This window comes from Petromyzon marinus, chromosome 21 (genome assembly GCF_048934315.1).
Source record: "Petromyzon marinus isolate PM22_M1 ecotype Great Lakes invasive population chromosome 21, UKy_Petmar_22M1.pri1.0, whole genome shotgun sequence".
Taxonomy (NCBI): Eukaryota; Metazoa; Chordata; class Hyperoartia; order Petromyzontiformes; family Petromyzontidae; genus Petromyzon; species Petromyzon marinus.
The window spans coordinates 3,355,716-3,370,000 of NC_133687.1; the positions used below are offsets into that span (position 1 = coordinate 3,355,716).

Consider the following 14,285-nt stretch of genomic DNA (forward strand, 5'->3'; position numbering starts at 1 on the left):
GTGTTGGTTTACCCGGCAAAACAAAAAGAGTTTCATCTTCATGTTCTTGGTTCTTTCGGTAGTCACGAAGAAGGGAAACAATAAAAAAATAAAAATATAAAATTCTCACGACGTTTCGACTGCAACACAAGCAATCATCATCAGGTGTGAAAAACAGCAAGAAAATTTAAAAAGTGGCGGTTTAAAAAAATTTTTGAAAAAGTGGCTTTTTTTTAAACGCCACCTTTTTTAAAATTTTCTTGCTGTTTTTCACACCTGATGATGATTGCTTGTGTTGCAGTCGAAACGTTTTATATTTTTATTATTTTATTGTTTTATATTTTTATTATTTTATTGTTTCCCTTCTACGTGACTTTACCGAAAGATCCAAGAATATGAATCCCTGCAGTCACGAAAGTTTTAAATCAAAAGTTTCATCTTCGTTTATTTTTAGCGATTGTTTTTTGTTTTACCTTCCCTAAACTTTGCATTCCTATCGTGTTGTTGCATTGCTTGTTGCTGTAACGTTCTGACCTGCTCCAACTGGACACTGGTGAACAAAGGGCTTCAAAGCTCATCTGATTTCTGCCACGGCAACTAAAGATGCCGATCCTAAAAAAAACAATAAACCAAATATCCCCAGTGTATCTGGTTGTTTTGTTTTGTTGCTTCGCGGCCAAATTGGCAGAATTATTTCGCGCAATTGAGAACTCATAGCCCAGAGTTCAGAGCCTGCGACCAAAACTCCTTTTCCGGAGCTCCACGCGATGACGAGCCACTTCGTTGGGCTATCTTTTGTGGCCATGCCGCTTCTGAAAAAAGCAACTACATAGCTCAGTGGGGCTTTAAACTAAAACTATTTTTTATTTGACCGGGTAAGGCCCACTGGGGAATACAGCTGTTGTTTTTTTATAATCTTCCAGAAGCGACCTGGCTATCGCAAATGACAGCTCAACGAAGTGGCTTCGCATCGCGTGGAAATCTTTACCAGCCAAAGAATCAACATGCAGGTCAATTCTAAATGTGTGTAGGGAAAAGCCTAGGAGACCGAGAGAAAGAATCCAAGCGACCACGAGGAGAGAGAACACGCAACCCCCAAATATACAGATCGAACCCACGACCTCCTGTATACCAGGCGAGGTAGTTAACATCTCGCCACCATGGCGGCCTTACTTGCTAAGATAAAACATAGTTTATATTTTTTAAAAGTGATGTTTACATTTCCTATACTTTGCACTCCTAACGTGTTGTTGTATTGTTTGTTCCTGTAACGTTCTGACGTGCCCCGATTGGACATCAGTGAAAAAGAGCTTTACAGCTCATCGGATTTCTCCAAGGATAAATAAAGATTCCGTTTCTGAGAGCGCTTGGACATCACTCGCGAGCCGAACGATTATTACGAGCAGCAGCAGCAGCAGCAGCAATCATCGCCAGCCTCTTACAGCGAAAACCTGACAGCACTCTCCTGAAGGGGAGTCTTGAGACTCAGTGGGTGAGGCTTTCCTGGGTACACAAGCGGCACAATAATTATAACAATTGTCGACAACAATAATGAAAAAAATATCATCACAGCAATCTGAACCATTGGCCTGGTTCCCTGGAATTGTAACCCAGAGGGACACCATCGACACAACGGGAGAGTAATAACGATTGGTAACCATAATTACCATAAAGTTGCATAATTACTATACAAGTCATCACGTAAAAAATTAAACGAGAGCCCCCAGCCCGCCCCCCCTCTGCACCCCCCCCCAAAAAAACTCGCAAAAGTTTACAAAATATATATCTCATCTCTTGGTTAGAAAAATACATGACGGACAAAATATAAAGAATGTCGTAAAAAATTATCCACCTCTTGAAATCGACAGAAACCAGCACCGATGGGTTCGGCCACCGTAAGTAATGGATCCGGCCCTTTAACGTTGTGTCGCGAGGCCCTCTGCCACCCAGCACAGCTGCACAAACCGCTCCGCCAAGGAGGCGTCGGTTCGTTGTTTCCGCTCAACTCGAGGAAGTAAACTCCCTCGCCCAGGGACCTCGGTGAGTGGCAAGGGGGATGGGGCGAGTCAGGGTTGGTGGACTCGAGCAAAGACGGGAAGGGGAAGTGAACGGTTGATCTGGGCGAAATGATTTGCTCAAATCAAAAGAGGCTCAGTTAACGTGGTGAGATGTTAACTACCTCGCCCGGTGGACAGGAGGTCGCGGGATTGATCGCGACCCTGACGCCTGTTGTGTATTTGGAGTGTGCGTGTCTCTCTCTCATCATCAACACGGTGGCTAGGAGATGTTAACTACCTCGCCTGGTATGCAGGAAGTCGTGGGTTTGATCCCGACCCTGACACCTGCTGCTGTATATTTGGAGTGTGCGTGTCTCTCTCTCATCATCACGGTGGCTAGGAGATGTTAACTACCTCGCCTGGTATGCAGGAAGTCGTGGGTTCGATCCCGACCCTGATACCTGTTGCTGTATATTTGGAGTGTGCGTGTCTCTCTCTCTCTCATCATCATCACGGTGGCTATGAGATGTTAACTACCTCGCCTGGTATACAGGAGGTCGTGGGTTCGATCCCGACCCTGACACCTGCTGTGTATTTGGAGTGTGCGCGTCTCTCTCTCTCTCATCATCATCACGGTGGCTATGAGATGTTAACTACCTCGCCTAGTATACAGGAGGTCGTGGGTTTGATCCCGACCCTGACACCTGCTGTATATTTGGAGTCTGCGTCTCTCATCATCATCACGGTGGCTAGGAGATGTTAACTACCTCGCCTGGTATACAGGAAGTCGTGGGTTCGATCCCGACCCTGACACCTGCTGCTGTATATTTGGAGTGTGCGTGTCTCTCTCTCTCTCATCATCACGGTGGCTATGAGATGTTAACTACCTCGCCTGGTATACAGGAGGTCGTGGGTTCGATCCCGACCCTGACACCTGCTGCTGTATATTTGGAGTGTGCGTGTCTCTCTCTCTCTCTCCCCTGTGGTCGCGTGGATTTTCTTCCACGCCCTCCGGGATTTCCCCTCCACCTTTAGGAACATTCCCTTAGAGTATTTGGGGCCGCCCATGAATGACGTCACGCGATTTTGGACGATTTTTGACCTCCCCCCTCCCCCATCGTCACACGGCGTCACAAAAAATCAGACCCCCCCCCCCCTCAAATATGACGTCACAAAGCTCTGCCCCCCCCCCCCCTAAAATAAAACATGCTTCAAATCTTCTTTGGTTCTTTCGGTAAAGTCATGTAGAATGAGAATAAAATAATAAATTTATAAAATAAAATAACACAATAATATTCTCACGACGTTTCGGCCACAACACAAGCAGCCTTCATCAGGTGAAGGGACGAGACTGTCTGGTAGGACAGCGCTGGAGTGAAGAAGGCCACGTTCAGATCAAGACCTTTAAGCTGTGTCAGAAGAAACAAAGCGCCTTGACAAAGGAATTAGCATATAATTTAGCATTGAAATAGCTAAGTTAAAGCATACACATCCGCAGAGGCACCCCTTGACAAAGGAATTAGCATAGAATTTAGCATTGAAAGGGGTGCCTCTGCGGATGTGTATGCTTTAACTTAGCTATTTCAATGCTAAATTCTATGCTAATTCCTTTGTCAAGGGGTGCCTCTGCAGATGTGTATGCTTTAACTTTAACATAGCTATTTCTGTGACCAGTCACAAGCTAATCATTCAGCCATTTCAATGCTAAATTATATGCTAATTCCTTTGTCAAGGCGCTTTGTTTCCTCTCACACAGCTTAAAGGTCGTGATCTGAACGTGGCTCTTTCACTCCAGCGCTGTCCTACCAGACAGTCTCGTCCCTTCACCTGATGAAGGCCGCTTGTGTTGTGGCCGAAACGTCGTGAGAATATTATTGTGTTATTTTATTTGATAAATTTATTATTTTATTCTCATTCTACTTGGTGACTTTACCGAAAGAACCAAAGAAGATGAATCCTTGCAGTCACGAAAGCTTTAAATCGAAAAATGCTTCAAATCGCTTTAAACTATTGTCATTGTATACTCTTTGGTTCTATTGGGTAAAAACTTTACCCAATAGAACCAAAGAGTATGGATCCTGGCAGTCACGAAAGCTTGAAATCTAGTATTGTCATTGTAGTTGCGTATTTAACGTGGCGCTGCACTCTGATGTTGTAGGAGAAAACATTTATTTAAAAAAGTCTATTTAATTAAGTGGAACGTGTCGTCTATATTTATTTAAAGTTGCGCATTTTGATGTGACGTCACATTTCTCAACCCCCCACCCCCCCCCCTCGTCACACATCGTCACAAATGTCTGACCCCCCCCCTCCACCCCCCGCCCAGGTGCGTGACGTCATTTACGGACGGCCCCTTTCCACGTGACAAGCCACTTTTGTTGAGCTATCATTTGTGGGTCTTATCGAGGTGTTAAAAAAAGTGTAAAATAGTTAAAAATAGCGTCACGGAACAATTCTCACTTACCCGGCCGGGCGAGCGAGTCACATTCACCCCGCTCGTCGTTCATCGCTCGAGCACCAGGTGACGATTTGATTTGTTTGGCTGCGTTGGGTGGTGAAAGGGTCTCACGACACAAGATTTTGCACCAGATCATTACGCAGCGGTCTTGAACACCCCCCCAAAAAGAACGGACGATTAATCGTGAGAAATCCGTTACCCTCCACTCTCCCTCCCTCCCTCCGTGTTAAACGTCACGTTGTTATAACGTCAGCCCTTGCAACGACGGAATTGTCAATCCTCGAATAGAGGAAGCCCCTCATCTTTGGTTGAACGGAAGAAGAAGAAGAAATGACCGTTGCCTTTCCAGAGTAGCCAAGTCCGGTAAGACGCGAAATCTGAGCTGGGTGAATCGGAATTGTCCCTTCTGGTGAAACAAGAGGGCTCAGTTGCCATCGAACGAAAACCCTCAAACTCACTCTTGGGTTCTTTCGGTAAAGTCGCGTAGGTAAAAATAAAAATGAAGTTTATCAAATCACGACGTGTCGGAGGCAACACAAGCTTCCGTCCATCAGGTGGCAACAGTCACAGCAAAAAATTACTGTCATTTTACTGTAATTTCTACTGTAATTTTACGGTGGTTTTTTTTCTGTAATTGTACTGTATTTTTACTGTCATTTTACTGTAATTTTTACTGTAGTTTTTACTGTAATTTTACTGTCATTTTGACTGTAATTTGACTGTAATTTTACTGTATTTTTTCTGTAATTTTACTGTATTTTTACTGTAATTTTACTGTAATTTTCACTGTAATTTTTACTGTAATGTTACTGTAATTTTTATTGTCATTTACTGTATTTTTACAGTAAATTTACTGTAATTTTACTGTACTTTTTACTGTAATTTTACTGTTATTTTTACTGTAATTTTACTGTAACTTTACTGTAATTTTTACTGTAATTTTACTGTAACTTTTACTGTAATTTTACTGTAATTTTTACTGTAATCTTACTGTAATTTTTACTGTAATTTTACTGTAATTGTTTCTGTAATTTTACTGTAATTTTACAGTATTTTATTGTAATTTTACTGTAATTTTACTGTAATTTTTACTGTAATTTTACTGTAATTGTTTCTGTAATTTTACTGTAATTTTACAGTATTTTTTACAGTAATTTTACTGTAATTTTTACCGTAATTTTTACTGTGACTGTTGCCACTCGATGACGGAAGCTTCTGTTGCCTCCGAAACTTCATTTTTAGTTTTTTACCTACGTGACTCTACCGAAAGAACCAAACAGTTCCGGTCATTGCAGTCACGAAAACTTCAAACCTGGAACCCTCAACCTCGTTTTACCGGAGCATCGTCCCGCTCTGTTTCCGACCGAACAAAATTTTTTTTTAAAAAATCCAACCCTCTGTGCAACGGCAAAACCGGAGTAGCCATGACGGAAGAGGCGACGTGACGGAAATGCAAATTCTTCGCGGAGCACGGCACGCGCGCAACTGGCGCAACGGGGAACGCTGTTCCTCTGCAGGGAAGACATGTAAACTGCGACCTCGTCGTCATCGGTCAACACGAAAACGCGTCGCGGAAAAACCCCGCCGGTCGCGGAGCCTCGGGCCCGCGGAGCCGAGACGGCGCGGTGGCGACCGCTCCCGTGCGGGAAACCGGTGACCCTCGTCTCGACGGCGAGCGGTGTCATCGGGAATTTTAGTCGTGTCTGATTTACAATAAACGTCGGTATGTACGCACGGAAGTGACCTCGTGATAACGGGCGGGGTGGGTGGGTGGGTGGGGGAAGTGAACAGTCGGTAATGTAATGGAAGCGATGACCTCGCCGTAACGGAATATACATACGCGCGCAGAGGTGCGTACGGACCCAGGCCGAGTTAATACGTCGAACCTGGTATGAACGGAAAGAGTTACAAAAATAAACCTCATTATTACGTAAAAAATACATGAACCCGCAGTTAAAACGGAAAATACACTCCCAGATAAATTACACAGTTTAACCGACTGGTTAAACCTCGGCCTTGCGGATAACTTAAACCTCGGCTTAGTGGACAACTTAAACCTCAGCCTAGCAGGCAACTTAAACCTTGGCCTAGCAGACTGGTTAAACTTCAGCTTAGCGGACAACTTAAACCTCGGCCTAGCGGACGACTTAAACCTCAGCCTCGCGGACAACTTAAACCTTGGCCTAGCCGACTGGTTAAATCTCGGCCTCGTGGACAAGTTAAACCTCGGCCTAGCGGACAAGTTAAACCTTGGTGTAACAGAAATGTTAAACTCACTGCAACTGCGGTCAAACGGAGCTCTACCACTCGGGTAGAGACAGAGAGAGAAAGAAACGCAGGGAGACAGAGAGAAACAGACAGACACAGAGAGACAAAGGGAGACGGAGAGGTACACAGACATAGGGAGACAGAGATAGGGACAAGGACACTATCCAGTTCCTCTGTCTTCTCCCTGGGTCTCCACGTGTCTCGCCGCATGTCTCGACGTCTCCGTGGATTTTCTCAAAAGTGAAATTGGCCGTCGCGTGCCAACATCACATGGCCGCATCAAGCCACCAGCCACGGGGTCTGACCCTGGGGGGTCATGGGGTCACGGGGGAGAACATTTTAAATTAACGATGTCCAATCAGCATCACGATCATCATCAAAAACAGCAACAGCATCAGTATAATCATCAGCATCAAAGGGTGCGGAAAAATCATGTTGTATGTTGAACTTCTTTATCACCATACAGTATGTAGCCAACCGTGCTAATCGCCACCATCACCCATCACCACCATCGCCCATCATCATCACCACCACCCATCATCACCGCCATCACCTATCATAACTCATCACCACCATCATCCATCATAACCCAACCGCGCTAATCGCCACCATCACCCATCACCACCATCGCCCATCATCATCACCACCACCCATCATCACCACCATCATCACCACCACCCATCATCACCGCCATCACCTATCATAACTCATCACCACCATCATCCATCATAACCCAACCGCGCTAATCGCCACCATCACCCATCACCACCATCGCCCATCATCATCACCACCACCCATCATCACCACCACCACCCATCATCACCACCACCACCCATCATCACCACCATCATCCATCATAACCCAACCGTGCTAATCGCCACCATCACTCATCATAAACCATCACCAACATCACCATCACCACCACCACCCATTATCCGTGAATGAATGCACCGCCCTTTACCTTTTGCCAGCATCCTGGCACTGGCAATCCGTCTTCTCCCTGGTCACGTGCAGCACGCGAGAGTGGGGGTGGAGGAGGGGGAAGAGGCCAGAGTCAGAATCCCTCCACCGGAGTGTCGCCGCCGTGCTAAAAAAAATTCGGCCGAATTCGATCAAAGTGACACTGCCAATCAATCCATTGGGATTGGGCGCAGCGGCACCTGCAGCTGCAACCATTGCCCCCTACTACGACAACGATACTCCTCCCTCCCCCTTCGATCGAGAAAAAAAACTCTTGAGGGGTTGCTGACATTCAGTGTCTGATCAGCAGAGTCGGGCCTTGCCTGCCAGTGAACTCCCCGGATGTGCATGAGCAGTGAATGTCGAAACCGGTGCAGAGATTCTGCTCGTGTTGAGCCAATGAGTTTAGGCGATGGGATGTTCAACGACGAAAAACCCCCGCTCGGGCGAATTCAATATTGGTAGGCAGGGCCTACGGACGTCTGTTCCAACTCCCTCCCCGTGGGCGTGTCGAGGAGGAGCCGTGCCCCTGGCACGCCAGGAGAAGGCGGTGTAGCAAAGCGTTCGGGATCATCTCCATCCGTCCCGTTCCGTCTGACGGGATAGAGCGTTGCTCCCTCGCACGCGCACGCGCGTGGATATCTTTTTGCTCCTGGTAGCCTCCCACGCGCGTGGTAAACGAAGCTCGTTATGGATTGACTGAAAACTTCGTAATACGCGGAGGGCCGCAGAGCTTGGGCAATCCCTGGTAGCCGCCGGTGGCGTCTCTGCGATCATGGGAGGTGATTCATCGGGCGATTTTGCCCCATGATGCTTTATGTAATCACGAGCGAAACGTCGAATTCAAATTGCAAATGTTGCGGAATTGCTCTCCAACACGTTGGTGGGCTGATGAAGTAACTAACTGGCACGTTTTGTTCACGTGCCAAACCTTACTCATTGGCTGTGTCGGGTGGTGGCGGGTTAACGATACATTTATTATTATTACACGCTTTTTATTAACTCACTGTTGTATCCTCAAATCTTGTAACTCAATTTTAAGCCACTTGCTAATGTGGTATCGACTGCAAACTCGGTATACTTATGTCATACTGATGACAATACTATATTCCATCATTAAAAATAAAAAAGTATATATTTTTAAACATTATTTTTTTATATCTTACGTTTCGGCTTGGCTCTAATTGTCCACGCTCAGCTGCCGCTGGCTGTAAATCACCACGGGCCCCTTACGTTGTGGCCAAGCTTCGGGGCCACTTCCTGGAGTCGTGGAGTTCTGACATTGCGAGTACCGGTACATTTCACTAAAGCGTGTTTTTTAAAAAAAGTTTTTAAAAATATTACTTAAAACCGAATTTTTTTTTATCGTGAATAATATCGGTGGCGAAAGCCTACGTGGTGTCAAACCGTTGCCATCGGACAAACGCACAGGCTCGGTGGGTGAGAGAGAGAGGCCGTGCGTGAGTGTTGTGGTCGTCATCCCACGTGCGAGCTCGGTGGGTGAGAGAGGCCGTGCGTGAGTGTTGTGGTCGTCATCCCACGTGGGAGCTCGGTGGGTGAGAGAGGCCGTGCGTGAGTGTTGTGGTCGTCATCCCACCGTTGTTGAGCTCGGTGGGTGAGAGAGAGAGGCCGTGTGTGAGTGTTGTGGTCGCCATCCCACGTGGGAGCTCGGTGGGTGAGAGAGGCCGTGTGTGAGGGTTGTGGTCGTCATCCCACCGTTGTGAGCTCGGTGGGTGAGAGAGAGAGGCCGTGCGTGAGTGTTGTGGTCGTCATCCCACCGTTGTTGAGCTCGGTGGGTGAGAGAGAGAGGCCGTGCGTGAGTGTTGTGGTCGTCATCCCACCGTTGTTGAGCTCGGTGGGTGAGAGAGAGAGGCCGTGTGTGAGTGTTGTGGTCGTCATCCCACGTGGGAGCTCGGTGGGTGAGAGAGAGAGGCCGTGCGTGAGTGTTGTGGTCGTCATCCCACCGTTGTGAGCTCGGTGGGTGAGAGAGAGAGGCCGTGCGTGAGTGTTGTGGTCGTCATCCCACCGTTGTTGAGCTCGGTGGGTGAGAGAGAGAGGCCGTGCGTGAGTGTTGTGGTCGCCATCCCACGTGGGAGCTCGGTGGGTGAGAGTGAGAGGCCGTGTGTGAGTGTTGTGGTCGCCATCCCACGTGGGAGCTCGGTGGGTGAGAGTGAGAGGCCGTGTGTGAGTGTTGTGGTCGCCATCCCACGTGGGAGCTCGGTGGGTGAGAGTGAGAGGCCGTGTGTGAGTGTTGTGGTCGCCATCCCACGTGCAGGCTCGGTGGGTGAGAGAGAGAGGCCGTGTGTGAGTGTTGTGGTCACCATCCCACGTGGGAGCTCGGTGGGTGAGAGTGAGAGGCCGTGTGTGAGTGTTGTGGTCGCCATCCCACGTGGGAGCTCGGTGGGTGAGAGTGAGAGGCCGTGTGTGAGTGTTGTGGTCGCCATCCCACGTGCAGGCTCGGTGGGTGAGAGAGAGAGGCCGTGTGTGAGTGTTGTGGTCGCCATCCCACGTGGGAGCTCGGTGGGTGAGAGAGAGAGGCCGTGTGTGAGTGTTGTGGTCGTCATCCCACCGTTGTGTGAGCTCGGTGGGTGAGAGAGAGAGGCCGTGTGTGAGAGTTGTGGTCGCCATCCCACGTGGGAGCTCGGTGGGTGAGAGAGAGAGGCCGTGTGTGAGAGTTGTGGTCGCCATCCCACGTGGGAGCTCGGTGGGTGAGAGAGAGAGGCCGTGTGTGAGTGTTGTGGTCGCCATCCCACGTGCGAGCGACCATCCACTCAGCCCACTCAGTTCCCTTCCACCCCAACCCCCCCCCACCCCCCGGGATATTCAGACTCGCTCGTTTAAAAACCGCCTGAGCCAGGAAACGTTACACAGCCAGTACTAGTCAGTGGGGGGCTCTGTCAGTGGGGGGCTCTGTCAGTGGGGGGGGGGGGCTGTCAGTGGGTGGGCTGTCAATGGGGGGCTGTCAGTGGGGGGGTCTGTCAGTGGGGGGTTAACAATGATTGGAGGGGGGGGGGGCGGTAGTTGAATGAGATTTGGGGTCAGAGGTCAACAACGATATCTAGGGGTGAGAGGTCAGTGGTTTGTGACATCACGCAGCATGCGCGAGGGGAGGGGGGAGTGGGGGGGGGTGAGGGGAGGGGTGAGTGGGTGGGTGAGTGGGTGGGTGAGTGGGTGGGTGAGTGGGGGGGGTGAGTGGGTGGGTGAGTGGGGGGTGAATGGGGGGGCGAGGGGAGGGGTGAGTGGGGGGGCGAGGGGAGGGGTGGGGGAGGGGGCGTACCAATGGGCAGGGCGCGTCTATCCCGTCGAGCCCTGGTAAGCCAGGGTCCCCCTGTTCCCCCTTAGTGCCGCGGGGTCCCTGGGGTCCGTTAGGGGGTCACACAGCCAGAGGGTTAATAGGGAGGAGGGGGGGTGTCAGGGCTTAAATAATAAACACGGGGGTCCAAGGGGGATCCTCTGGAAGGGGGTACCTAGAGCAGAGGGGTTAAAAGGGGTAGGGGGAGCTGGAGGGGGTAGGAAGGGGGTACCTAGGGCAGAGGGGTCGGAGGGGATTAGAAGGAGGTAACCTGAAGCAGAGGGGTTAAAAAGGGGATACCCGGGTAGGAAGGGCGGTACCTGCGGGAGAGGGGTCGGAGGTGAAGGATTATAAAGGGGGTACCTGGAGGGGTAGGGAGGGGGTACCTGGAGGGGGAGCAAGGGGGGACGAGGAGGAGGAGGGGTTAGAAGGGGGTGCCTGGGTTAAAGAGGGGATACACTCGGATGGCTTTGACCCCACCGGGACCCCCTGGGCACTGAGCTCAGGGGTCCCAGCTGCACTGGGGGTCCATACCAGGGCGCAGGGCGCGTCCAGCCCGGGGAGACCCTGGTCCCCTTTATCCCCTCGGGCTCCCCTCCTTCCTCGGAGCCCCTCGGAGCCCTGGGCCAAGGAGCAAGGGGGTCAACAAGGGGTCAACAAGGGGGTCAACAAGGGGGTCAACAAGGGTCAAGGGGGTCAACAAGGGGTCAATAAGGGGTCAACAAAGGGGCCAACAATGGGTCAGCCAGGGGGTCAACAAGGGGGTCAACAAGGGGTCAACAAGGGGGTCAACAAGGGGTCAACAAGGGGGTCAACAAGGGGGGTCAACAAGGGGGTCAACAAGGGGGTCAACTTAGGGGGTCAACAAGGGGTCAGCAAGGGGGTTAACAAGGGGGGTCAATAAGAGGTCAGACAGGGGGGTCAACAAGGGGTCAAGGGGTCAACAAGGGGTCAATAAGGGGATTAACAAGGGGGTCAATAAGGGGTCAACAAGGGGGTTAACAAGGGCTCAACAAGGGGGTCAGCAAGGGGGTCAACAAGGGGTCAGCAAGGGGGTCAACAAGGGGTCAGCAAGGGGGTTAACAAGGGCTCAACAAGGGGGTCAGCAAGGGGGTCAACAAGGGGTCAGCAAGGGGCTCAACAAGGGGTCAGCAAGGGGGTTAACAAGGGGGTCAGGGAGGGAACAAGGAGTGAGTGTGGAGCGACAAGTGATGTCTAACGTGGTTTGATATCCGCGCCAGCTCCTTCGAAATCCGTGGCACCTAAAAAAAAAAGATCCACGTCAAGCTCCTGGAAAGCCGCGGCAGCATTTGCAGGAAGTCCGCGATTGCCCCAAAAAAATCCGCGGCAGCTCCTTAGAAAGGCACGGCAGCTCCTAGGCAACCGCGGCAGCATCTGCCGGAAATCCGTGGCATCTTCCGGAAATCCGCGGCATCTTCCGGAAATCCGCGGCAGCCACCGTGAGAGCTCTCAGTGGGTGAAGGATGATGCGGCCCTGCCACCTGACCTTGACCCTGAACTTAATCGCGACCCCATCGCCACCTGCGGTGCAGACCAGGGCCGTATCGACCAATCACGGTTGGGCGCGGGGACGACGCCACAAAGTGATGGAGCCAACACAGCTGGGCAATCATCACCACCCCTACTACTGAGAGGCTGCTGCACAGGGACAGCTGCCACTGGGGGTGCCCCTAGGCTAGACCACACAGCAGTAATCATCACCACCCCTACTACTGAGAGGCTGCTGCACAGGGACAGCTGCCATTGGGGGTGCCCCTAGGCTAGACCCACACAGCAGTCAATCATCACCACCCCTACTACTGAGAGGCTGATGCACAGGGACAGCTGCCACTGGGGGTGCCCCTAGGCTAGACCACACAGCAGCAATCATCACCACCCCTACTACTGAGAGGCTGCTGCACAGGGACAGCTGCCACTGGGGGTGCCCCTAGGCTAGACCACACAGCAGCAATCATCAACCCCCCACTGACAGACTGATGCACAGGGACAGCTGCCGCTGGGGGTGCCCCTAGGCTAGACCACACAGCAGAAATCATCAACCCCCTACTGATAGACTGATGCACAGGGACAGCTGCCGCTGGGGGTGCCCCTAGGCTAGACCACACAGCAGAAATCATCAACCCCCTACTAACAGACTGATGCACAGGGACAGCTGCCACTGGGGGTGCCCCTAGGCTAAATTGATTTGATACGTTCTGCATGGATGGTGGCGTAGGTATATTAAATGATGATGATGTGAAGGTGATCATGATGGTGATGATAGTAATGCAGTGCGATTGTTTTACATCATCGTTAATAATTACATTAAAAGGAATCAACATTAGCATCATCAACATCATCAATTGTCATCAGCTATAATATTAACCATCAATACCATCAGCAGCAGCATCAATATAACCAACCTCATCAGATTTCATATTAACCATCAACACCACCACCATCAGCAGCTGTATTCCTATAAATACCATCAACAGCATCAACATCACCAGTGACCTCATCACAATCCCACCACTCTGGTGAGAGATACGTTGACACGGAGACACAGGGAGACACGTTACACGGAGACACAGGGAGACACGGGGACATGGAGACACGTTGACACGGAGACAACAGGACACGGAGAGACGGGGACACAGAGACACAGGGAGACACGGGGACATGGAGACACGTTGACACGGAGACAAGAGAACACGGAGAGACAGGGACACGGAGAGACGGGGAGACACGGGTACAAGGAGACACAGGGGACACGGGTACAAGGAGACACGGAGACACAGGGAGACACAGGGAGACACAGGGAGACACGGGGACATGGAGACACGTTGACACGGAGAGACGGGGACACAGAGACACAGGGAGACACGGGTACAAGGAGACACGTTGACACGGAGACAATAGGACACTGAGAGACGGGGACACAAAGACACAGGGAGACACGGGGACATGGAGACACGTTGACACGGAGACACAGGGAGACACGGGGACATGGATACACGTTGACACGGAGACAAGAGAACACGGAGAGACGGGGAGACACAGGGACATGGACACATGCAGACATGGGTACACAGAGGCACAGGAACGGGGACACGGTAACACTGAGGCAAGAACTCACCCGCTCGCCTTTGTCTCCCTTGGGACCCTCAAAGCCCTGTTGAGACAGAGAGACAGACAGGGAGTCAGACAGGGAGTCAGACAGGGAGAAGGACAGGGAGACAGACAGGGAGACAGACAGGGAGAGAGACAGGGAGACGGACAGGGAGACAGACAGGGAGACAGACAGGGAGACAGACAGGGAGACGGACAGGGA

General features: G+C 50.7%; 1 long non-coding RNA gene across 1 annotated transcript; it reads right to left on the bottom strand.

Annotated features, from left to right (window-relative positions):
- Positions 1–5,737: 5,737 nt before the first annotated feature.
- Positions 5,738–11,657, bottom strand: LOC142925534 (uncharacterized). The gene is made up of 3 exons (XR_012942488.1): positions 11,489–11,657; positions 7,664–7,702; positions 5,738–7,008 (listed from the first exon to the last, which is right to left on the bottom strand). It is a non-coding gene; the product is annotated as an uncharacterized LOC142925534 (long non-coding RNA).
- Positions 11,658–14,285: the final 2,628 nt, after the last annotated feature.